Below are 27,896 nucleotides of genomic sequence, written 5' to 3' on the forward strand. Positions count from 1 at the left end.
TGTCGTCGTGTTTGGCATCAGCTCTGGCCGAGCAGTGCCACCTAGGGGCCGTGTGCCAACATGGCTCCGCTTCGCTGGCTTGCCAAGAAAGCCCCTCTCAGAGCCGCTCTGCGCCTTGTCCCGGGAGGGCCTTAGCTTCCTTTCCCCCCCCACCAGCCTTTCATCTCCCCGCAGAACCCTGGATTCTCCCAGCAGCTCCTGTGTCCCCCTTCTATGCAGCAGTAAGAAAAATAAGGTGGAAAGGGAAGCCCAGGACCACCCAGAAGGAAGAAAACAAATGACATTTACAGAGTGACAGCGCCGGCGTCTCATCCGAGTGAAGGAGCCGGTACGGGTGGGGGGGTGGGGGAGGGACTGTCTGCCCGGTTCCCCAAGTAAACGTACGTCCTTGTTAAAATAAAGGCAAATCCAGTATTAAAAAAAAAAACAAACAAGAAGGATCCGGCACAAGATTACAGACCTTACTGGGGGAGGGTTTGATAAATGACACTCGACTTCCCTCACTGCTTTATTGTGTACTTCGTAGCTCGCTCCTGCATATGGAAGAGAATTTTATTAAAGATTTAGCCACGGTGGTGTTGGAGACTGACTCATAGTAATTTTCCTACAAAGTAGTTTAATCTATCACAGGGCAGACAGTGCACCTTCTTACCATGTATCATATCTGTCTATTGAGTAAGTGCTATCCCAATCCAATTTCTTTTCATTTTTTGGAACCTGTGATGCATATTCAAGATTATGTGGGCTCTCTCGGCCCCCGCCCCCCCCCCCCCCTCCCCTTTTGCTGGTTTCATTGAGGTGCAGAATAAAACACGGGAGGAGCTCCTGAAGGAGAATTCTGCCCTCTGCGTTACAGTTTATTAAATACTGGACAGAAGTCGCACCGCAGCATAATAGCAGGATATTACAGGCCCCCAAACCTCCAAGAGTGGCATCGGTTGGCAGTAACAGTGGGAAGGGGGAGTTGCGCGTGTGCGAGTGACCAGGTCTGGGGCATATAATCCAACCCGAATCTCTTACTTTCAGAGTGCCCTGGGACAAGATATGGTAGTGCATGCATAAACCAACTACTTAATGCAGAATACTTGTGGTGGGGTGGGGGGGAGCAATATTAAAATCCTTTTATATGGGTTAAAAACTGTTTACTAGCAGAAACATATAGTTCATATACTAACTGCACCTCCACTTCCTGTACACACAAAACACACATATACACGTACTTGGTGTGGGCAGCAAGAGAAGACAACTGGTCGCGGGAGAGAAAATAGGCGTGGTGATTTCATTTTGAAATCACTGCACATACCTTCTGGCGCATACTTTGCACCTGCTTCCAAAAGGTTCCTGTGGTGTATGTGTGCCACCTGAATTTTCAAGGGGAAACTCGCTTTGAAAAATTTCTTGCAGGCCTGCGGGAATAAACCTACACATGGGGTCTGAATTATTGCCCTCCCCAACCCCAAGGGCGAGAGGCACTAAGCCTTAATTCCAAGGCCAGATGTTCTAAAAGGTTTTCCCCAGTTTTTTGGGAGAAATACTTAGTGCATGAGGCCTACGGAGAGAAAATCCCTTTAAAAAATAATGCCCTATACTTGGTAAGAGCGAAAGAAGTCAGAGTTTCATCAGTTTTGACTGTCTTCTGATTGCCTACAAACTCTCCCTGTATTGTAACTCATGTGTGTTGGGGGTGAGGGCGGGGATGCAGTTTGGAGGAAATATTGTGCATCAGTAAGCCTGCTCTGAAGCAATACAAAAATATAATTCCTTCCTGCCCCCAAACATGGCAAATGTCTAGGTCATGATAGTGTATTTTGCAAAAGTCTTCACATTCTGTTGTCTAAAAAGAAACAATGTACTTAAGTACAAGTTTGTTTCATTGATCTACGGAACATATTCTACAATTCCTTTGAGGGAAAAAAAATAGAAATCTTGATTGCGTAAGTCTTCACACCCCCTTGTCATAGCAAACCCAAATTAGCTCCATTTCAAAACATTGCCTTAACAAGGCCGTACGTGCAATTTGTAGAAGCATGGGAGGGAGAGGCAGTAATGCCCCCCCATGCTCCATGTGCTAGTGATGAATCTGCCTCCTCTCCCTCCGCCAATATGATCTCCCTAGCCCCGCGCCACCTCAAAGTAAGCAGACAAATATCACCCATGGACAAGGCCCATAATAAGTTAAATAGAGACCAGCTGTGTCCAGTCACAATAACAGAGCTGATTCAAATAAAGCCTGGATGAAGAATCAAGCCTGTTCTGTTGCATGAAGTGAATCTGAAGCAAAGGTCAAAACAAGCCAAACGAGGAGCAGCCAAAAGAACTCTGAGATAAGTTTATTCCAGAGGCACAGACTGGGGAAAAGCTAAAAGAAAATTTCAATATGTCTGAATAACCCTTGGGGCACTTTCAGGTCCATTACTGTGAAGTGAAAACAGTCTGGCACCACCAAGACACTGCCACAATGAGGCCATCTTTTAAAAAATAGCTGCCATGGATTACGTAAATTGCCGCAGAAGAACACTATGAACCCTAAGATTACTTTAAAAGAACTACAAAGATCTCTGGCTAAGACTGTGGACATTTTATTTTTTGACTTTTTATTTTTTGTCAAGAGACCATAACAATAACCAATATTGTGCATATTTCTGAAATAGCCCAACTGATAACATTTCAAGGGCAAAAACCTGACACGATTATCAAAATACACTATATATGTACTCCATTGTCTCCTACCTTTAGCCATTCCCATATCTCGCCTACATTAGTACATTTTTAAATGTCCAAACTGCTCCCCCTCCATGACCAATAAGGACCCCAAATTATTTCATAGCTGTCTGTCGGGTTTCGTAGCATGTAGGTCAGTTTTCCCATGATGGCAATCTCAGCTACCATAGTCTCCCATCCTCTCAGGTCGGGAATACATTTCCATTGGTGCGCAATTGTCAATCATGCAGCATGGAAGTGATGACCGACCAGCTTCCTGTGTCCCTTCATCGACCATCTCTTGGGCCACTGACCCAAAAGATATAGCTCTGAATTCTCTTCTAGCCGTTGGCCACAGATGTAAGAGATACGATCAGTCACTTCAGCCCCACCACATGTGTATGTACATCCCGATCTACCTACACCCTTGCCAGCAGTTTCTACTTATATTACTAAATTTAGCAAAATAAAACAGAGTATGGTGCATTCCATGCAATAACTTATACAGCAGCTCTTGACCTTTACTACAAGTTGTAATATTTCTAGTCATTCTTCATATTGATTTCCATACGTTTTTATAATAATCACAACCCAGGTCCAGATTCCACATACAAATCAATTTGTTTGAAGTACGTTTTTCACATAGGTTAGCTCTACATGTTTTATAAAGCAGTGAAATCAAATGGCGTGCTCTGACCTTACAACTAAGTGCTCCCTCTTTCCCCTCACTCTCTTCCAAAGAGTCAGCTATAGCGACCATAGGAGTATGTGTCCAGTAATCGGGTGGTTCCAGGCAATTAACCGCACCATTTAAGTCACCCTTGGCATATGTAGTAGTGATGCCAAATAATATCCCCTGATCTAACCCTCCTGCAGGGAGACCCACGATTGTAATGGATCTTTCCCCAGCCATTCACGTAGACAGGTTAGTCTGTACACCCAATAGTTCCATTAGAAATTCAAGAGGCCAAGCCTCCCCCCTCCCCCGCCTCCCTTGTCTTAATCAAAATATATTTTAACCTGGGCAGTTCCATATAAAACGTTCCATATAAAACATAGCACTGCTCCTCTTAATGCATGCAACACTGTTACAGGGACATGGCACGGAAAATGCATGAAAGAGTATATCAGTTTCGGCATCATAACCATTTTTACCAGATTTATTCTACCTAACGACGAAATAGGCAAGGAGGACCAATTCTTCAAATCCGTCTTAATTTGAGTGATAATGGGACTATAATTTTCTTTATATGTTCATAAATAATTTTTGGAAATCCAGATACCTAAATACTTGAATCCGTTTCAGCTTTGTGAAATTTCTTAACCTCTCTAGGAATTTTCCTGTTTGGGCCCACCAACATCAGTTCTGATTTAGAATAATTAATAAATAACAGACCCTGGAATTTCTCCAAATCTATCTGTAAGCTCCATCAGCGCTGGCAGCGATTTTGTTAGACCTGTCACACACAATAGTGTATCATCCGCATATAATGACATTTTATGATTGAATTCATTGTAACAAAAACCCTCAATGTCTTCTGATCGCCGAATTGCCTGGGCCAATGGCTCGACTGCAGGATCAACCAGGAGAGGGGACAGGGGCAGTCCCTGCCTCGTCCCTCTCTCCAAAGCAGCCATGTTGAGAAAGTCTGCCTTGGCCTCAGCATCAGTGAATCACCAGTGCTTTGGCTGTTACTCTGCAACAGGCACACAGAGCAAGGTAGGAGAGTACTACGTTTAGAAAGTGTCCAGTATTGCTGTGAGCATCCATATTGGAAAGCTCTAACATGAAAAAGCTATTGCAATAAGAATCCCAATCTGAAAGAGCGCTTGAAATCAGCTGATCAGGGCTCTGCACATATTGCTGCCATGCTGCTTCACCTGAGGGCAATGAGCATTAGCAGTAGGGGCGTGCATTCGTTTTGAACGCATATGTAAAACGCAACATATTTTTAAAAGAGAAAAAAAAGGTTTAAGGAGAAACGCATCGTGAGTTCCAACTTATTCAACATAGCTATGTTGAATACGTTGAACCTAAATAAACACTTAAACCCCCCACCCTCCTGACCCCTCCCCCCCTCCAAGACTTACCAAAACTCCCTGGTGGTCCAGCGGGGAGCCAGGAAGCCATCCCTGCACTCCTTTGCGATTTCCTCACGGCGCCGATAGCCTGTGACACAGGGGCTGCCATTGGACAGCCCCTCTCACATGGTCACGGCGCCATCTTGTGCTCCTACCATGTGACAGGTAGGTCATGTGGCAGGAGGTCGCTCCGGGACCCCCGTTGGACCCAACCGGAACTTTTGGCCAGCTTGGGGGGGCCTCCTGACCCCCCCAAGCTGGCCAAAAGTTCCAGTTGGGTCCAACGGGGGTCCGGGAGCGGAGGCGCGGAGGAGCACGTGACACCGACGTCATGCCGATGGGACACGGGAAACGTATGGACAGATCCACAACTTATGGATTTCTCCATACTTCCATATTGAACAGAATCGACCCTCACCTTCAACGTATCAACGTTTCACTGAAAACCTTTTGCCTGCACATCCCTAATTAGCAGTTCGGAGTCGAAAGTACCAAATATTAGGAAAGATATGTGTATAGATGAAAGATCTAAAAACAGAAATCTCAGGATTTAAACATGAAATTTCCCTGATGCCCTCAAAGTTGAGAATAATGAAATTGGTAACCAGTTAGTGAAAGTGGAGCACAGAATGGAAGGAACGCAGAGATGAAATAACAGTTGATATGAAAGTTGGGGCTGAGAATAGTAGGGATTATTTGGTGGATTTAGAAATTTGTGGGAAGCAGAAGCGTATATGAATTACTGGGGTGACAGAGTCTGCCAATAATGTCAATAAAACTAATTAGAGAAAACTCTTTTTCACTCAGCGCACAATTGAGCTCTGAAATTTGTTGCCAGAGGATGTGGTTAGTGCAGTTAGTGTAGCTGGGTTTAAAAAAAGATTGGATAAGTTCTTGGAGGAGAAGTCCATTAACTGCTATTAATCAAGTTGACTTAGGGGTAAATTTTAAAAGCCCTGCGCGCCAGCGCACCTATGCTGCATAGGCCGCCGGCGCACACAAAGCCCCGGGACGGGCGTAAGTTCCGGGGCTTTGCTTGGGGGGCGTGTCTTGGGCATGTCAGGGGTGGCACGGCATTCGGGGGCATTCCAGGGGTGCGGCTATGGGCGTGGTGCCAGCCCGGGGCATTCCGAGAGCGTGGCCGAAGCCTCAGAAGCAGCCCCCGGGCCGGGGAATGGTGCGCCGACAGCCAAGTTACGCCTGCCTCGGGCAGGTGTAACTTTTTCGACAAAGGTAGGGGGGGATTTAGTTAGGGATGGGGGGTGGGTTAGATAGGGGAAGGGAGGGGAAGCCGGGGGGCACCGGAAAAACAGTTCCCTTCAAGGCCGCTCTGATTTCGGAGCGGCCTTGAAGGGAACGGGGAAAGCCTTCGGGGCTCCCCTCAGCTCGGCGTGCGCAAGGTGCATATGTGTGCACCCACTTGTGCGCGCCGACCCTGGATTTTATAACATGCGCATGGCAGCGCAAGCATGTTATAAAATCAGGCGTAGATTTGTTTGCGCCGGGTTGCGCAAACAAATCTACACCCACGCGTATGTTTTAAGATCTGCCCCTTAGGGAATAGCCACTGCTGTTATTGGCATTAGTAGCATGGGATCTTCTTAGTGTTTGGGTACTTGCTAGGTACTTGTGGCCTGGTTTGGCCTCTGTTGAAAATAGAATGCTGGGCTTAATGGGTCCTTGGTCTGACCCAGTATGGCATGTTCTTATGTTCTTATTAAGAAAGAGGCAGAAATTATACCATTAGATTCTACCCTTGCCACCAACAGCATACAAGGCTCTCAACCAAGCAATATATGTTCCAGGAGGCCAAAATGCTGTAAAATATAGAGCAGATAAGGTCAGGATACCCAGTCGAAGGCCTTGTGGGCATCCATTGAGATTACAGCTCCCGCAATTGCTTTTTTTGAAGCTCAGTGAAGCATATTGAGTATCTACCGCCTATTATTTCTGGAGGAGCACCCTTTATGAACCCTGCCTGATCGAGATGGACCAAGTGAGGCATGACCTCCTCTAGATGATATTGTAAAATTTTTGCCAGGATCTTCATATCTGTGTTGATAAGTGAAATAGGCCTGTACAAGGCGCACTCCATCAGATCATTAGCAGCCTTAGGAATCAGTACTATTTTTGCCTCTGTAAAGATTCCCATTCTAGCACCTGGAGTTTGTAAATAGTTAAACAAAGAACACAGCTGAGGACATAACTGTTTTTCAAAAGCCACTGCGGAAAATTTTGACTGTTCAACAATTTCAAGATTACTGCGCAAATACGGCCTATATGGGAGGGTGACAAGAAAGAAACCCAAAGCTGAGGAAGAGCCAAATGAAGTGCTGCATAATGTTTGCAAAGAAACAGGCGACACTGCAAGCACGTGGGAGGTAGTCTGATGAGACTAACGTGGAATTTTTTTGTCACAATGCTAAGTGATATGTGTGGTGTAAAACACGCTAACATCATCCCTATTTTGAAGTATGGTGATGACAGCAGTGGGAACAGGGAGGCTTGTGAAGATTGAGACAAAGATGGATGGTGCAAAATACAGGTAGATCCTGGAGGAAATTAGGAAAACCTGTTCCAGTTTGCCATAGGCCTGGGATTGGAAAGAAGAATCACCTTTCAGCAGGACAATGATCCTAAGCACAAAGCAAAATCAACAGTGGAGTGACTCAGGAAGTAAAAGTGAACATTCTTAAGTGGCCTAATCAAAGCCCAGATCTGAATCCAATAGGCTTCAAGACCATGGTCCACAGATGATCCCCCCAAAAACTTGAAAGAGCCTGAGAAGAATCGGGAAAAAAACTGTTATCATCTCACTGTGTATGCACAGTTAATGACATTTGCCCTAACCAACTCATGGCTGTTATTGCTGCAAAAGGGGCCTCCACCAAGTACTGAGTCAAGAGGTGTGAAGACTTATGTAATCATGGCTTTTGGGGGTTTTTTTACCTTAATTACTTTTGGAAATATTTATATAATTGTTCTTTCATAAGGAAAGTGTAGAGTAGGTTGTGTAGATCAGTGAAACAAACCCCCAATTTAATGCATTTTGATTTATAATATGTTAGACAGCAGAATGTGAAAAATGTAACAGGATGTGAAGGCTTTTGCAAGGCACTGTATCACCAAGACCACCAACATTGTTTTGATTCTATCTTATGTCACAACCTTGAAGTGGAGGTGGTAGGGGTTAAACACATTAACAAGGATTCAAGAAATCACAGAATAAGCAAAGAAGATGCTTAGTTCTGCAGAAGGAAAGAGAAAGTCAAGAGACAATCTGGAGTCTGTTTCGTTATTACAGGAAATAAAGTTGGGAGACGAGATGGTCCTTCACAATCCTTACTCTATATTCCTATTAAAGCGGTAAGGATCGGTAAAAACAAATAGTGAATCGCGGGTTAGACTTACGCGGCGAAATTGTGAGTACACAGCGGGTTAGAAACGGGGTAACTGCGGCCGCGCCTTACTGTATCGGCCTGAAAGTAACTTACTCTCCCCAGAAAGTAATGTCCTGAGATGCAGCAATTCCTCATTGCATCAGTCTGTTATATCCTGGTAAAACCCCATCACAAAGCTTCACAATTGTTTTGCAGTTCGATATGGTCCGTAGTGTTCACTTTTAGTTATTTTACATAGATATAGAAGGAGACTCTAAAAGTCAAGTTAGACAAATTTTTTATGACTCCTGTGCAACCACCAAGCATTTCCTGTCTACTATTTGCATAGAGAAGGTAGGTTTTGTACCCAAAATCACAAACAGACAGGGGTGAGGGAAGAAAAAGAACACAGCAGAATTAAATCCAAGCTTAGTCAGTTCAGAAGGTCATACCAAATTGAGCAGGATGTGCTGTGGACAGAACTGTGGCAGTGATGTTTGGAAAGAACCACTGATGAAAAGGTCAAAAGAGAATTCAGCATATCTAGAAAAGCACCACTGCAGAACAGATCAAGATATTGGATCACAAGAACATAAGACTTGCCATACTGGGTCAGACCAAGGGTCCACCAAGCCCAACAGTGGCCAGTCCAGGTCACAAATACCTGGCAGAATCTCATGATCTGGGCCAGTCAGAGCTTGACAATGCATCCTGACAGAGGCAGGCGTCCCCTGGAGTCAGAAAAACCAATCATGTGACTATATGAACTGTCCAGAGCTGCCTAGCACCCAAAGGGTAGCCAAATCATGAACTAGATATGAATGATGACAAGCTAAACTCTGCTCATGATGACCACATATCAAAGCACCAGCATGGAAGCCCAAACTGGGAAGACAAAGAAGAAGACTAGGAAAATTGCAACAGGCAACAAGAAGTCCTGAGACATTGCAGAGGGTTCCAGCAGCAAAGAGCCATGTCCTGCCAAACACTTTTCTTCCTAGTTGGTTAAAAGACTTCTGATATAACTAAATTTCAGGTAATACAAGTCTTAGATGGGGATTAGATATTTCTCTGACCACTTTTGAAGGGTAAGCAATGAATGTGATGAACTTGTATGATAAACCTTACAACTACATTATTTATTTATGTATATTCCTCTTTTTGGCAGTGCAAAGAGGATTACATTCAAGTACTGTAGGATTTATGTAACCCCTCCTTAGTTTCAAGTTAGGTACAAAGAGGGACATAAAGTTATTTGTAAGTTCTTTGGGGCAAGGACCCTGGCTATTTTTTTTCTTCTCTTCCCATCCCAAGGTGTAGGTCCTTTGGACTAGGGGTGGAAAGAAGTCCTCTCCATTCCCAGTACAGGGTGGCTGGAGTGTTTAGCTGATTTTCCCTCATTGTACTGTGAGCTGTGATTTGTGTGCCAAACAAACCACACTCAGACCATGTAGGCATTGTCCAAAATAAATCTTTATCGACACAGTTTCGTTGAATAGCACAGTTAAATATAGCAAATCACACACCACAGTCTCTGCTGCACTTTTTCCAATGACAGCTCTTTTCTCCTCTATCTGTGCATTAGTCTTTATTAAGCCAAGGATCCATCCACACTTCTGGTCACTCTGGGCATGGGACCCTTGACTGGATGGAAATACCCTCCCAATAGCACAAAAATCTATTTTGGCATAGAATTTAATGTCTCTATCCCTCAGGGCTTTGGTAGACACTGGATGGGTGTCGTCCCTTGAATGTGGATCTTATACTCACAGTTAGTACATTAATCTTCTGGTGGGATCCCAGGTAGTAGGAACCCTTGCAGACTGCAGGATTTGCCAGTCCCCTTGATGGGCAGGAAGAGGGGCAGAAAAACACTTCCTTCCAGATGTTGGAAAAACAAACCTTTCCCCAATTTAGATAATCAGGAAATCATCTGCAGCGGGTCATTACCTTTGTTTGGCAGATCTTCCCTAAACACTGGGTGTCTTCAGCTCAGGGTTCCCCAATCCCTGGCCTCAGAAAGGCCCAGGCCTCCATCAGGGCTCCTCTAAATAAATGCAGCCACTCTGCATCTCATGAGGAGAGTACAGGAGTGGAGACCCCTTTGGCCTGTCCTGGAGGGGTCTTGGAGGCTCCAGGTAGACCCAAATCCAACTTCGGAAAAATACAACTTCTCTCTTTGACTTCCAAATAATACTGCTCCCAGAGCCTATGTCAGAGCTCTGCTATAAAACCTCAGGACCAGGGGTAACCGTTACAGCTTTGTCCAAGGGAGAGCTGTCCATGAATGGATACTCCCCTAGTTATATCTCTAACTGCATTAGGACATTGCAGAACCTATTAGGGATGTGCAGCAGGGACGGATTTGTCCCATTCGGTATTTGTATTCGTTGGGACCCGAATCCGTTGCATCCGTTCTCGGGGGACCCCGATCCATTCATTAGTTACATATGTATTTCATTTCCCAAAAAAAATCCCATCCCAACCCTTTAAATTTAATTAACTACAACCCCCCACCCTCCTGACCCCCCCCCCCCCCCCAAGACTTGCCAAAAGTCCCTGGTGGTCCAGCGGGGGTCCTGGAGTGATCTCCTGCACTCGGACCGTCGGCTGCCAGTAATCAAAATGGTGCCGATAGCCTTTGCCCTTACTATGTCACAGGGGCTACCGGTGCCATTGGTCGGCCCCTGTCACATGGTAGGAGCACAAGTGCTCCTACCTGATAGCCTTTGCCCTTACCAGATTTCTAGGTGCTGTGTAGGGGGGGAGGGCTAGTAAGATGGGTTTCCAGACTCGTGCTAGATAAATTTTATGGACGCTGTAAGGGGAGGGGAGGCAAGTTGGGTGCCATCTTTTGGCAAAGTCTGGGAGCTGTGCAGAGGTTAGGCTGGAGCGCCCAAATCGACGGGCCGATGGAGCCCTAGCTGTTGCCGAGCCAGGAGAACCGGGACCTGCGCGGGGGGGACCGCTGCGAGCCGCTTTCGCCGCCGGCTGCCCCCTCCGGAGGGCGGCAGAGAAGGGAAGGGGCTGAAAAGCAACAAAAGGTAAGTTGCCACATGTCGAGCCGCTTCGGGAGGAGGGGATTTTCGGTTTCTTTTGGGGGAAAGTTTGCCGTCTACCATTACCCCTGCCTCTAACGCAGGGGTAAGGGTAGGCGGTAAGTTAGCAGGTTAAACGCACAGCAAAACGGCAGGGTAAAATAGCGATAGTCGGGGCGCGCTTTACTGTATGGGAGGGAATAGCTAATTTGATCGTTTACATCTGATATACATGCCGCGTGCGGAAGGGGTTACCCGGGGATTTAAAGAGGCGGTAAGAATGGGTTAAAGGGGATAGTGTATCGCGGGTTGGACTAACGCGGCTGAAAAGTGAGTAGAAAGCGGGTTAGGAGAAGGGTAACCGCGGCCCCACTTTACTGTATCGAGCTGCATCTTGGGTAGATGAGCATGCAATATCCCCTACACACACACACACACACAGACACACAAATGCACACACACACACCCTGTCTAACCACAATCTACTGCTCAGCATTTGCTGTGTGCATGGTTTAAAAAAAGCTGGAAATAAATAACTAAATAAATGCCATTACTGGATCCCCTGCTTAGCCTGACAGACAGATCTGGCTAAATATAATACCTATAACAATATTAAGATTTACTTTTGATCATATAGTTTTCATGCAGTTGAGATAGCATTTATAGTTTGGTTTCATAAATATTTGTTTATTTATTATTGGATGCTGCCTTATTGGGAGGTTTGAAAATTGACATTTTTTAAAAGTCTGTGAAGAGATATTGGAAATCCAAACAGGCATTGCAGTCCTGGAAAGAACGTGGAGCCCCCGTGGGATGATCTTGATCTGGAAAAATGAACAGATACTCGGTGTGTTGTTTGGATAAGACTTTCTCTACTATTTCAATGCTGTGAAATGGTTGGTCTCTTACAGGGTAATTGTACAACAGCCCCATATATATTTACAGGGTGTCATGCACTGTTACAACAATTTTCAAAGAAAATGTAAGCATGTAAGCTCACTATGAAAATTATCCTGACAAAACTATGAGCACACCATGACACCTGCTATTTGTCACGTGTAGCTTTGCCGAGAAAAGTCACATGCATACTTTTAAAATCAAAAACAGTAGGTGGCTAAGTTCCCACACTGCTCAGACTCCACTCCCTGGAACTCCTCTCCCCCCTGCACATAAAAGTGTGGGCATGCAGCGTGCATGCAGGTGATAATACGCATGTATCGGTCGCACAGTTTCCTAAAAGGCTATTTATGCGCAGATGTCTCTTTGAAAATTTGCAATTTTTTAAAGTGGCTGCATCAATGTAAAATTTTACCAGCACTCCTGGCACCAATTTTCAAAGGGAAAACATTAGCATACCTTCCCTTTGAAAATTGCCCCTGCTGAAATGTAGCTGCAGAGATTTGCACCTGCTATTTCCGTGGGCACTCTTTTTCCCTTGAAAATATATAATGCCCGAAGATTTGAAAATTGAATCTATGTAGTTTATTTTCCATGCCCCGGGTCCATTTCCTTTTTATCCACCTAAAACTGTGCGCGCTGTCTTTCTCCACACTTACCTTTAGCCAGGTAAGGGCTGCTCAGTTTTCAGACAGTGAAGTCATCCCATTTACCTGGATAAATGGCTCCTGAAATTGACACATACTTTTTGAAGCATTATTAGGTACTGCTTAATAGATGTATTGCCCCTGAGGCAGGAACGTTGTGTTCCGAAACAATGGCTGCTATTGGGATTACTCGTGACCGGCAGCCCTTTGCATTTGTTCTTGCTCTTTTTAAAAGGATCGAGATGTTTGGTTGAGGTCTTTCTAGATTTTTAAATAAGATCCGTTTTATTCTTTTGAAGCGTTAATAAAGCTAGTTTTTCTCCCAGGGCAGATGATTACTGTAAACCCAGCAGCTCAAGCGGCACTTTTTTTTGTTTGAAAACCCTATTAATTAAACATCACGGTTGCAGCTCATAGCTATTTTGACATCATTTTTAAAAAGGTTCCCCTCTTCTTGTTGCATTTATAAAGGTGTCTTCAAAGCCATACTCCATCTGACAAACGCTTCGGACAGTCTTTTGTGTAACTGGGGTATTAACAAAGAGCGAGGCACCTAACTGAAAGCTGCAGTTTCTACAAACATCCTAACGGGGGTAGACAAGATCTGAATATTGAGTGGCAGATAGCAGACAATGGCTCCTAGATGGGAAAGTCTATAGCTGATGCCATGGGAAAGACTTTTTTTTTTTTTTTTTTTAAATAACTTAGAGAACCAAAGTTAGAACTTTTACTTTTTGCCTTATTCCCGCTATCAGTACAATATACCAGCAAATGCCGAGCGTGAAAGGATAGCAGAGCTCACCGCGTCCTCGCCTGCTGTAGAAATTCATATGCGGTTCACGTGGCCCAAGGTGACTGGTATTGCTGGCGAGACCGAAAAAATAAATCAGTGTAAACTGAAAATCCTTCCACTCTCTCCAGCTCAGCTGCTTCAGTTGCAGGAGTGGGAGTCCCCTACTGTCTATCCCAGCACTGAAGCATTAGAGTGTGGTGCGCCATCAGTCATGGTGACACAGACCACTACAGTTGTTCCATGATTCAACTCTCTCTGCTGGGTGATGAGAAGTCCCATTGGGACAATGTGATTGCCTTTTTAACATTCATTCATTTTTATTGATCTTATAAGCTGCTATTAGACAGTCTGTTAGCTCTGGTTTCCGGCTCAGTTCACAGACTGATTTTGAAATACTAGATTGAGTGCACTGGCAACAAAACACACCTGCCAATCTAACAAGGAGCATAAGGTACACGAGACATAAACTGCATTGCTGTTATTTGATGCTTTTCCGTCGCCAAGCTAATGCATGACTAGAGATGATCTCTAGACAAATTAAAATCACTTTGTTTTTGTTTGTTACAGTGATTCTGTATTAATAGCCACCTTTTTGCGGCAAACAAGTCAACTTAGATGCTAATCTGCTTTGGCAATTGTGCAGTCAAGCAGCCTGTACCCACCTGCAGCTGGCCACCTGCGTCTGTGCCAGCCTCAGCAAACGCCTTCCATAGTCAGACTTTCTAGGCACTAATTCATTAAACCAGAAAAATTAAGACCAGGGGCAAAAAGAACTGAACTGTGCAGTCTGTGTGCGTTAGTTTTAGTTGAAGGGCTAAGTTATTGCTTAAATGAACCTCTACAAACCTGTAACAATGACACCCTACACGCATCTCTCTATTAGCTAGAAGAAGTAAAACCTATGTCCAAGCTTCTTCTCAGGCTGTGCTATGTTCTCTTGGACCAACATAAGAATTATCCTATGTGGTTCCACATGAGTTTTTGAGAGCTACATACACCCCTTCTTCACCTATGAAAAAGTGATATCTGGCCAAAGTGCCTATATGGTCATTTACAGCATTTTGGGGTAGATATGTGTAGAGATTCTGTTGGATCCCTAACAGGAACAAGACAGAATAGTTTGTTTGTGTAGGGAGGAAACAGTAAAAATGTAGGTAGGTAGCTTCCCCCCCCATGTGGAAGAGAGCACATGGTGAGTTTGTCATATAAATAACTCTGACCACCATTTTAGAGTGTGGATTTTCTCAGTTTCCTTTTTCCAGCGGCAGCATGGCCATGGTTGTCCCTTATGTCTCCATTGTTTAAGTCGTAATGCCTTCAGTGAGCCTTTTATTTGGATGGGAGTTTCTTTCCACCTTCCCTATCCTTTTCCTATTTTAAAATTGATTATTTAATTTTGAGCACCCAATAACTAGGGGCTCGGCTACATTCGGTTTTTCCTGTTCTAACAACAAAAGGGAGGGGTCCCTTCACTAAGAAGGAACCCGAGGATCGTCAGTGTCGAGAGGAGGGATGACTTGTAGCCATGCAGAGGAGAGGAAGGAAAGAGGGGAAGAAAGAGTTGTGATGGACCCCCTATAGGGCCCAAGAATATCTGCTGGAGATTTTGGGAGAAGAGGAGTAACAGCCCAATCACTCTGATACTAAAAGGGAGAAGAGGAGAATAACTGGTGCCCTTCAGGTACTTTGGTGAGACTAAAGAGTGTGAGAGGACAGCATGGAGGGGTAGGAAATAAATGTAGGAAATAATATTTCACCCAAGCACTTGTAACATCAGTAAGTGAACTACATAAGAACGCCTTCATCATTTCACAACATTTCAGTAAAAGTAATGTTGTAAACCAAATCAGCTTCCAGTATGCTTTTTACTACCTAGTGACTTCAACGCTCCTTTGTGCTGAGTTCATCATTGCTATGTACTATAACTGTGAACTGGGATTTACGAGAGCTGCAATGCACAGGGCCTTGAAAGTTATCTCCCCTCCTCCATCCCCCGCTCAGGGAGATCTAAAGTAAGACACTGTAAAAGGATGGAAAGTTTACTACTTGAAACTGTACTGGAGATATGGCCTTGGTACCAACATCCCAAGAGGTTATATATGTTGATCCAGGAAAAGGCATCACAACCTGCACATATAGTTTTCTCTAGGACCAATAAGGCTACCAGAACATCGTACCCCCTGCGATTTAGGTGCTAAAGTTTACATATTTTAGGACTCAGTAGTATAATAGGTACATGGTCAATCAAACTTATTACAAAAGGAGGGCGGAGTGAACAACACACACATATAGAGAAATCACAACAAAAAAATGTATGGCATAAAGTGTACTGGACAAACTTATTGTCAGGTGAGATTATGGATGACAGCAGCCAATCAGCATTCACTTCCGGTCAAAGCTTCACTCAATCCTGCCCCAAACTCCACCCATGCCCCTCCCATCCCATAGAAGTGGATGGTGTAGCCCCCCCCCCCAAACCACACCCCCTCCCACCCCCAAACCATGCTCCCATCCCCAAACCACACTCTATGATGTCACCAGAAATGACCCTTGACTGCCTTTTGATGACATCACCGAAAGTCCAACCCACCCCCACCCCCCAAAAATACGCTCCCTAGAACATGATGACAAAATTAATGTACCCTGTCTGCTTTTTCATGACCTCCTCGGAAGTCCAATTAGTTGCTACTAAGGGTGGTGACAGAGCCGAACACAGATCTTTCTGACCCCGGATTTAAAAGTTACTAGCTGTGATGTAGCAGGAAGCTCTCTCTCTCTCTCCATCTCTTTCCCCCTCTCCTCCTTCCCTCAGGGTAAGTATGCATGCTCAAATAGCCTGCCTGGATGCCATATAAAGTGAAATTTTACTAGCTGTGATGTAGCAGGAAACTCTGGCTCGCTTTCCCCCCTTCCCTCCTTCCCCTCAGTGCCCAGTGACCCTGCCCGGCAGACATTCAGTGTGAAATTTGAGCAGATCTTTTGTAGTATACTAAAAGAATAATTAATAGCATTGAGTGTGGGGGCTAAAAACTCAGATAAGCAAAAAGTGAATAAGACAAGCCTTGAGTTTTTTAAAATACAGACCACATGCAGAGCACCTACACAGTGCAAAAAGAATGTTTTCAAATTCTGAGAAAATACAGGCTGGGTTGCTTTGTGATTGCAAGCCATGTAGTTCATATAGACATTTCTGACATGTGCAACCAGATGTAGAAATAAACACATGATAACAAACATATGATAGTGGTTATGTGCGAACCAATCCCAGATATTGTGATGCAGTACAACCTGACCCGGGGCAGAAACAGCTTGGATATAGGAAAACAGACGCAGGTAGTACCAAACATAGACACCAGAGGGCGAATAGGAGGGCAGCAGGAACTACAGTTCCCAGGTTCCCTGAACTGGCACCTGACCCCTGGCCGGAGAGTGAGCAGGAACAGGTGGGGGAAACAGGGGCTGATGACTATGACTCAGCAGAGTCCATGGAACTAGAGGAAGAGGACGTGCCAGCGTGGTGGCGTTGGCCACAAAAGCCCAGCTACTCAGAGTCAAAGGAGGAGATGGAGTTTGGGAGTGCCGGGGTTAGGCCGGGCACTCTGAATGGAGGCGTGGAGGAGTCCATAGCAGCGGTGTGCAGGAGCCGTACGGGTGGACAGGAAGTGGTATAGGAGCGGAGAGGGATTCCTTAAGGATCTGTGGAAGGTTTTATCTTTAACACAGTTAAAAACAATAAGAAGCATATAACTTTGTCCTTCATCTCTGCTCTATTGCCTCTATTCACCAGGTACACTCTGTTAGATTCCCCGGCCAAGAGGGGCTGTGGCCATCTCCTCTTACTGCCTCCCCAAGCGCTAGGTCTGCCGTCGGCATCTGCGTAGTGGCAGGGAGACGTCTCCGGCACAAGCCTCTGGCTTCCTCCTTCTTCACAGCTCCTGCTGCCAAACCAATGCCACGCTCCGCGGCGGAAGAGATGACCTCCGGCCTACTCTTCGCCGAATCATGACTCAGGCCAACGCTTATTGCAGCCCACTTCGGGCAGGGCCATCCCTAGGTGCGCAGCAGCGTCTCCTGCACATTCTTAAAGGGCCAGCACCGATTATTGCCACTCAACTTCCTGTATGACGTCAGGGGTCAGGAACTACTTATAGGAGCCTCCTCTTCCTATTCCTCAACTTGGCAACGAGTCTGCTTCGCTTCGGTGAGGTCTTCTGTGCTTCGTTGGTACCGTGAGTCCTGTTCCTGCCTTCTGAGTCCTGTTCCTGCTCCTGTTCCCATCCTCTGTTTCCTTTGGACGGATCTTCTGGCTTCTGACCTCGGACTGGCTATCGGTTACTCTCTGGCTTCTGACTCTGAACTGGCTATCAGCGACTCTCTGGCTTCCAACCTTGGGCTGACTATCATCATTACTTCCAGCTGCAATTCCACCATCTTCACAGGGGTTCACCTAAGACCAGCCGGCCCCACACACCCAAGGGCTCAACCTGCGGGGACCGGGGTTGGTATTGGTGAAGCTCCAGCCGGCCCCTGCATTAGTTCAGCCTCGCCTCCCAGCAGTAGGGACCTGTAGGGGTTTACCCTCACAGGTAGCGCCAACTCCTCCTCGGACAAGGGGTCCACATTTTCCTCCGTGAACACAACAGATTGCCAAGTCCATGAACCTGGCAGAGGCTTCTGCCCTCCAAGCCATTCCAGGCCTAGCTCAAAGGATCCTGGAGCAGCAGAAGGCCCTAGAGACACTTGCCTCTGCTGTAGAGAACCTAATCCGGCAATTGGACTCCACTGCTTCTACGGTCACCGCCATCCCACCGATTTATCGCCTCTCCTTTGGTCCCAGGAGCTCGTCCGGTGATTCCTCTACCTGCTCCGCCCCACTTCTCGGGAAATCCACAGTCTTACAGGGACTTCATTAATCAGTGCAGTATGCACTTCAGCCTACAACTGGCCCTCTTCCCCGAGGACATCAATAAGACAACTTATATTTTGTCTCTTCCTGATGGGAAAACCCTGGCCTGGGCGTCTCCTCTATGGGATCGTGTGGACACTGTCCTGCGGGATTTGATTGGTTTCCTGACACTCTTCTGCACTGTGTTTGAAGACCCCACTCGGTAGGCGGCATCTGGGGCAACCCTTCTCCACTTACGCCAGGGTTCTCGGACACTGTCTGAGTATGTCATTGAGTTTCGAACTCTATCCATCAAGCTCCACTGGGACACTGGTTGTCTGAGGGCCATTTTTCTGGAGGGCTTAAATCCCAGAATAAAAGACGAACTCGCAGCCGTGAGCTACCAGGATCACTAGACGCATTGATCAACTTGACAGGGCGTATTGACCAGCATCTCCAAGAATGCTCCCGGGAGGTCCAATTTTCAAGAAAACACTCCGCCGGTTCCCAACACCCTCAGCGTTCACCTTCCCCAAAGGCCCATTCGGGCACCCCAGGGATTGTGGCAGAGGAGCCCATGCAATTGGGTTGGGGTAAGTTAACCCCTCAGGAACATCTCAGACAATGGCAATGCGGCCTCTGTCTCTACTGCAGTGGAGCAGGACATGTACTAGCATCCTGCCCAGTGCGTCCAGGAAACTTCCAGGCCTAGGACCTGAAGGAGGACTCTTCCTAGGCCTTGCCTCACCCATGCCTCCATTGACATTACCAGTCACCCTGACGATGGGAACCCACAACTTCCATATCCTGGCCCTGGTGGACTCGGGAGCCGGGGATAACTTTATCATGAAGAATTTGGTGGAACATCTCCATCTTCCGCTTCACCACTCCCCAGTCCCGTTGGTTCTCTCATCTGTTCAGGGCGAACCCCTTCTGAGTCGAGTCACCCACATTACCGCTCCCATCCAGATCCACACTGGACTGCTGCATGTGGAACACCTTACCTTTCACGTTCTGAGTCGGGCCATACATCCCATTGTGTTGGGACTCCCCTGGCTACAATTGCACTCACCCAAATTCGACTGGAAGATGCTGCAATTGGTCCACTGGGGGCAGGCCTGTCAAAGCACTTACCTTGAATCCGTTTCTCCTTTATGATGCTTGACTGCTACAGCCCTTCCACTTGGTCTGCTGCCATAATATGTCGCCTACACAGCTGTCTTTTCCAAGAAGAAGGCCAAGACCCTACCACCCCATCGCTCCTTTGTCTGCGCGATCAATTTGCTACCTGGTACCGAGCCACCCTGGGGGTGCACTTATCCTCTCTCACCAACTGAGATCCAGGCCATGTCCCACTGCAACCAAGAAAACCTGGACCGAGGATTCATCCACAGGTCCACCTCCCCAGCCAGTGCCAGGTTCTTCTTCTTGGGCAAGAAGGACGGGACACTTCGCCCCTGCATAGACTACCGGGGATTGAACGCTATAACACTTAAGGATTGCTACCCACTTCCCTTAATTTCGGAGCTCTTCAATCATCTTCAGGGGGTGTGGGTCTTCACCAAGCTGGACCTTAGGGAAGGCTACAATTTAATCCATATTAAGGAAGGCGACGAGTGGAAGATGGCCCCTAATACCCAGGATGGGCACTATGAGTACCTAGTCATGCCCTTCGGTATTTATAACACCCTGGCTGTCTTCCAAAACCTTATGAATGAAATCTTTCAGGACCTACTGTATCAATGTGTCATCATCGACCTGGACGACATCTTAATCTTCTCCAAGTCTCTGACTGCCCACCGCCAGGACATCTCCCGGGTCCTCCAACGCCTTTGGGAGAACCGGCTCTTCGCCAAGCTTGAAAAATGCATCTTCAAGCAAGAAGCTCTTCCGTTCTTGGGGTTTTGCATGGATCCTGCGAAGTTTAAAGCCATTCAAGACTAGCCTCAGCCATCCAGATTATGACCTCTACAACAATTCTTGGGGTTTGCAAACTATTATCGTTCATTTATCTTCAATTACACCTCCCTGGTTACCCCCACTGATGGCACTGACTCATAAGGGGGCTGATCCAAAGCACTGGCCACCTGATGCGGTTTCCCCCTTTCTCTGCTTGAAAGAAGCATTCTTCCGTGAATCCTGCCTCAGACACCCAGATCCTCGATACTCTTTTATCATCGAGGTGGATGTTTCCACCGAAGGAGTTGGGGCTGTCCTCAGCCAATACTTGGCCACTCACATCCTACATCCCTGCTCCTTCCTTTCTCACCAATTCTCTGCAGTGGAATATAACTACGCCATTGGCAATAAAGAACTCCTCGCCATCAAAATAGCTTTTGAGGAATGGCGCCCTTGGTTGGAACGGGCACAGCACCAAATTATGGTCTACACAGACCACAAGAACCTAGAATATTTGCATCAGGCCCAACTTCTCAATCCCCGGCAAGCCCGTTGGGTCTTATTCTTCGCAAGATTTGATTTTATTCTATGATATCATCCAGCTGCCAAGAATCAGAGGGCAGACACACCCACTTGAGCCTTCGATACCATGGACATGCCAGAACCTCCCAGCTTCATCATTGACCCATCTCAGGTCCTACTGGCTGCTACCATACCAGTTCCTCCAGGAAAAACCTTCATCCTGCCACGTCACCAGAACTGGGTGTTGACATGGGCCCATGACTCTCGTAGCTCAAGCCATCCAGGACAACACCGAACCTTGGTCGCTCTCCGTCGGTTCTACTGGTGGCCCGGGATGACTAAGGATACCCGGTCTTATATTAAGTCTTGCCACACGTGTGCCTGTCACAAGAATCCCACAGGTTTACCACAGAGTCTACTCCACCCACTGCCTATTCCCAGTGAACCATGGATACACATTTCGATGGACTTTATCGTTGACTTACCACCCTCTAAAGGTAACACTGCTATCTGGGTCATTGTTGACCGTTTCTCGAAAATGGCCCATTTTGTGGCATTACCGGGATTACCTTCTGCATCCCAATTAGCCCGGTTATTCATCCACCACATCTTCCAGCTTCACGGTCTACCACAAAGCCATCTTATTAGATCGTGGACCTCAGTTCACATCTAAATTTTAGAGATTCCTTTGTCAAAAGTTTGATGTCACCCTGGAATTTACCTTGGCTTATTATCCTCAAACCCACAGCCAAGCAGAAAGAACAAACCGGACCCTCAATCAATTTCTATGGACTTACATTAATAACAAACAGGATGATTGGGCGGACCTACTTCTGTGGGCTGAATTCACCCTCAACTCCCACCAATCAGCCGCCACTGGCTCTTCACCCTTCCAAGTGGTTTATGGCAAGCAACCTCTCCCACCTCTGCCCGTTCCTGTGACCGTCCCTTCACCAGCTACTCAGCTGTCCGCTAGGAAATTATATCGACTTTGGACCTCTACCCAACAAACCTTGCTCAAGGCCAGCCAGGCTGTCAAAAAATTCTCAGACCTCCATTGAAGATCTAGTCCACCTGATGAATAAAACGTAAAATGTCATAATGCCTCTGTATCGCTCCATGGTGAGACCGCACCTTGAATACTGTGTACAATTCTGGTCGTCGCATCTCAAAAAAGATATAATTGAGATGGAGAAGGTACAGAGAAGGGCTACCAAAATGATAAGGGGAATGGAACAACTCCCCTATGAGGAAAGACTAAAGAGGTTAGGACTTTTCAGCTTGGAGAAGAGACGACTGAGGGGGGATATGATAGAGGTGTTTAAAATCATGAGAGGTCTAGAACGGGTAGATGTGAATCGGTTATTTACTCTTTCGGATAGTAGAAAGACTAGGGGGCACTCCATGAAGTTAGCATGGGGCACATTTAAAACTAATCGGAGAAAGTTCTTTTTTACTCAACGCACAATTAAACTCTGGAATTTGTTGCCAGAGGATGTGGTTAGTGCAGTTAGTATAGCTGTGTTTAAAAAAGGATTGGATAAGTTCTTGGAGGAGAAGTCCATTACCTGCTATTAAGTTCACTTAGAGAATAGCCACTGCCATTAGCAATGGTAACATGGAATAGACTTAGTTTTTGGGTACTTGCCAGGTTCTTATGGCCTGGATTGGCCACTGTTGGAAACAGGATGCTGGGCTTGATAGACCCTTGGTCTGACCCAGTATGGCATTTTCTTATGTTCTTATGTTCTTAGACCTGGCCAGAGAGTATGGTTGAGTACACGGTTCATCCACGTGAAATTGCCATCTATGCGCCTCGCCCCTCATTTCATTGGCCCTTTTTTGATACTCCGCCACATGGGCCCTGTGTCTTACGAGCTCCAACTCCCACTCTCTCTTAGATTCCACAACACCTTCCACGTGTCTCTCCTGAAGCCAGTGGTGTTGACATGATCATCCAAAAAAAACCCCGAACCACAGCCACTTTCCTCTGAGGACGACTCCACCTATCAGGTACGGGAAGTTCTTGATGTTAGGAAACGCAGGAGGAAGTGGGAGTACCTGCTAGCCCGGGAGGGTTTAGCCCCGAAGAAAGTAGTTGGGAGCCTCTCGTTCCATGAAGACCACCCTTCCAAACCAAAACTCCCGGGGAGGCACCCTAGAAAGGGGGGTACTGTTAGATTCCCCGGCCATGGCCCCCTGTGGCCAGCTCCTCTTACTGCCTCCCCAAGTGCCGGGTCTGCAGTCGGCATCCGCGCGGCGGCAGTGAGACGTCCCTGGCGCAAGCCTCTGGCCTCCTCCTTCTTCGTAGCTCCTGCTGCCAAACCAGTGCTGCGCTCCGAGATGGGAGAGACGACCTCAGGCCTACTCTTCTGGCATCAGGCCACAGGCCAATGCTTCCTGCAGCCCACGTCAGGCAGGGCCATCCCTAGGCGCTCAGCCGCATCTCCTGCACATTCTTAAAAGACCAGCACCAATTATTGCCACTCAGCTTCCTGGATGACGTCAGGGGTCATGAACTACTTATAGGAGCCTCCTCTTCCTATTCCTCGACTTGACAATGAGTCTGCTTCACTTCGGTGAGGTCTTATGTGCTTCGTTGGTACCATGAGTCCTGTTCTTGCTCCTGTTCCCATCCTCTAGTTCCTTAGGATGGATCTTCTGGATTATGACCTTGGACTGGCTTCGGTGACTCTTCTGGCTTCGGACCCTGGACTGACTATCGGCGACCTTCTGGCTTCTGACCACGGACTGGCTATCGGGCACTCTCTGACTTCCGACCTTGGGCTGACTATTGTCATTTCTTCCAGCTGTGATTCCACCATCTTCACAGGGGTTCACCTAAGACCAGCCAGCCCCATGCACCCAAGGGAACGGAGTTGGTATTGGCGAAGCTCTAGCCGGCCCCTGCATCAGTTCTGCCTCGCCTCCCGACAGTAGGGACCTGTGGGGGTTTACCCTCACAGGAAGCACCAACTCCTCCTCGGGCAAGGGGTCCACATTTTCCTCTGTGAACACAACACACTCTTTCTGTCTTAACCTCCCCTTTCGACCTTTTGACCTTCAACTCTGCTCTGCCACTCCTACTCACCAGCATGGCTGCTTCCATAACATATAAATTTGACCTTCATTTCTGCTCTGTTGCCTCTATTCAACAGCATAGAAACTGCCTAGCCCTTAAACTGCTGCCTCTTAGAATTCTCCATCTCAGTTCTTTTCTTTTCAGTCAGTCATCTGATAACTTTCACACTTAAATATCCTCCCCACACAGCTTCATCCAGTCACCACCACTCTGCTCATAGCTGCTAGGAGACTGACCCCCTGTAAACAGCCACTCCTTTAACAAGCTGTGAGCGTTTTCTGAAAGACAGCAAAGAAGGTTTCATTTGTGAAAAGTATAAAAATAATGTAATTCAGTGATAAAGTATTTCATTTTAACTTAAATGTATTCAAATTATTGATACCAGATGCATTGCACCCCAACTTTTCTCCTTTTTTGAGAGTGTACCCTGATGCTTTCATCTCCCAATCCCGAATATCAGTGAATCATGATTCCATTTCTGGTAAACTACAGTAGATGTACTGGCAAATTATATATTATACAGTATATATATGTATATATATTTACAGTACATATCTTGGCCTATGACAAGTCTATCAATTTCTGAATCAGTGATCATAGCTCTGCTTCCATTTATATTGCGGGCAGGCAACACGATTATAACCACCTGCTTTTCTGATATTGCACACTGCAACACATAAATGGCATTACAGTCGCAGAATTAGTGAAGAATCAGTAATAGCTGAATGGCTATCAAAATCAATTTCATTTTCAACAGTCAGAACTCCCCTGGGAGGCAAGCTAATTGATTTTTGAAGCCCAATTCAACCTCCTACCCTCTTCCTTCAGTGTTTAGCAGATAGTTTTTAGTTCTTTGGAACAAGTGAGTCAATTTTTAAGGAATTTATAATAAGGCAGAAACTGAGGGAATAAAAATCATGTTGAAAGCAAAGTCCTTCATTGCACCCCTAGATTATGACAATGCAGTAGTGAAAACTTCCTAAGAAATATGGAAACAGAGGTCCTAGAATGCAAGGGGACACAAGTTAATAGTGCGGGCCATTTGTTTCCCTTTGAAAATTAGCACACGGAAGCACTATACACTGAAAGCAGACACGTAATTTGCACCTGGTATTTGCACAAGTGACAGAGAGGCGTGGATACATGCATACATTTAAAATACTGAATGCTTGTGCACTTTTTTCCTCCCTTGACATAAACACCCACAGGAGTAGCCTTTGTTTTTTACCTCTGGCTAAAATTAAACCCACTATGGAATCCTGGTGGAAGGCAATTTTCAGTCTGGCCATTTTACCCAGTGAAATATCTATTTCCACAGATAATGTTTTTGAAAATTACACTCAAAAGTCAGATCCAACTCCTGCTATGTAGTGTCTTTACTTTTCAAGTTTCAGTGAACATTTCAGTCTGCCAAATTCCTGAATCACTTCACTGGCCAAATATATATTCAATTTGTGGTGTTTCTTTTTACCTAGGTTTCAAAAATGAAATTCAGGTTATCTCAGGACAGGAGAAGTTATGCGACATTATGAGAATTCGAAGTGCTTCTAATGATAGTATTGATATACTTGTGATGCGTCCCACTGAAGCAGATGACTTCTTGAAATAAAGCCCTTGTCTGGGAATATTTTGTTTTGCATATTTGAATGTTTGCAATTTTGACAAAAAGCTGGGAGGGTAACTTTTAAACCACTCCGCATGGCAGCATATCTATGATAGTATTTTAAAATATCTTTACCCTGGAAAAAATGTGCATATGTATGCTTACATGCAAATACATGCAATGCATTGAAAATGAGTATTTCAATGCATTGAACACGTGTACTTTTCCAATCTATTTAAAAAATATAGGCACATACATTTTACTTGTGAAAACAGAGGACATACTTGCGCATAAGCCAATTTATGCATGTGAATCAGCATATTTTAAAACATGTACGTGTAACTGAAATTAACCAGGTTACCTTTTACTCCACCCATTCAACCAGTCCTTCTTCAGATCATCGATACCCTCCTGGTTCTTCAGCCTAAACTACCTCCAGTTCACGCAGACCTCACACCCAACCAATAATACCCAATTAACCAGAATGGTATCAATCATACCAGATTTTTAGAAAGCATAAAATTATGCAAGTAACTTGCCAAACAGATGGGCATAAGTGCCTTTAAAAATAGCAATTTACCCACGTAACTGTGGACCCCCTGCTTTTTTATACACGTATATGTGTGCACAAAACATAAAGTATATGTGTACTTTCAACTTTTATAGAATACCCATTATATGAGTATAGGCTTCTTAATTGCTTATATGCTACTTTTTATGTGCATATCTCTTTGAAAATTCACCCCTAAGTATTATATACAGTACTTGACATTGAACTTGATCTACTAATAATTATAAATTTGGGGTACTTTTCGATATATTTCCATATTACTTATTTTTCATTTCTTTATATACATATTGTTTCATTTCATTGTTTGTAAATGATATAATTAATAAAGATATAATTTAAAAAAAGATATTGAACTGGAGAATTATTCCACTGTAGTGCACGTGTGAGTGTTTGTCAGGTTTTTACGACACTTCTAAGCAAAGAAAAACATTGACATAAGGATTCTTTGGGGCACGATGATTAAAATGTGCTAGGGCCTGAAATTTCACTTAGAGCTGCATTAAGCTGATATGAGTACCCTTTCTAATTTAAAAGACATGGTGACATGATATTTCTCTATAATAATATTTTGGTTGTGCTATCTGTGAAGAATCTGTTGTCTGGTTATTTCCTAGCCCAGGATGTATTAAGCTCTGGCATAGATACTTACTCATGAGTGTATTTTTACAGGCTTATAAATTTCACAAAACAGAGCCCATTCTGTATGCAGAGTTAGAAGATGGAAGACATGGATTCAAATGCTGATTTTGCATTGACGGGCCCAGGAATTATTTATTTATTTAAAAGGCTTATTGCCTGCATTATCTTCGATTCTAAATGGTTACAAGCAAATAACAATTAAAATCCAAACAATACCTCAGACAACAAGACAAAACTTGAGAAAACTTAACTCAATCAACAAAATGATAACTAGCCTGTCAAAACTCAGCAAAATTTAAAAACCGCCATCTTGGCCCTAACTACGATTCCCACCACTATCTGTTTAGGATGGCTCCTTGAAGGCCTGCACAAATAAAGCTTTTAGGAGCTTCTGAAACTTTAGGATAGATGCTTCAGATTTGAATTCCCCAGGAAAAGAATTTTATAAACCTGGAGCAGCCCCAGTGAATAACCTCTTTCTAGGTTCAGCAAGGTGAGCCTGCCTTATAGAAGGTACCTCCAGTACATTTTGACAGGAGAATCTCAATACACGCACAGCCTTATAGATCTTTAACACAGTGTTGAAACATTTGGGTGCCTTACCATGAATAGCCTTAAATACAAGCATTATAAACTTGAACTCACTTTCCAGCAAATGGGTAACTAGTGTAACGTAAATAGGACAGGTGAAATATGGTCACAGATCCACACACCGGATATTATTCATGCAGTCACATTTTGAATAATCTGCAAGGTTCTTATCATGTAGTATAGTAAACCAAAATAGTTACAGTAATCAAGGGAAGGAGTTACCAATGCATGCATGACATAGATAGATAGACATGGTTTGATGGGACACAGCCAACATGGATTTACCCAAGGGAAGTCTTGCCTCACAAATCTACATTTTTCTGAAGGAATGAATAAACATGTGGACAAAGTTGAACTGGTAGATGTGGTGAATTTCGATTTTCAGAATGCATTCGACAAAGTCCTGCATGAGAGGCTTCTAAGAAAACTAAAAAGTCATGTGATAGGAGGTGATGTTCTTTTGTGGATTGCAAGCTGATTAAAAGACAGGAAACAGAGGTTAAGATCAAATGGTCTGTTTTCACAGTGGAAAAAGGTAAACAATGGAATGCCTCAGGGATCTATACT

This window comes from Rhinatrema bivittatum, chromosome 3, assembly GCF_901001135.1.
Source record: "Rhinatrema bivittatum chromosome 3, aRhiBiv1.1, whole genome shotgun sequence".
Classification (NCBI taxonomy): domain Eukaryota; kingdom Metazoa; phylum Chordata; class Amphibia; order Gymnophiona; family Rhinatrematidae; genus Rhinatrema; species Rhinatrema bivittatum.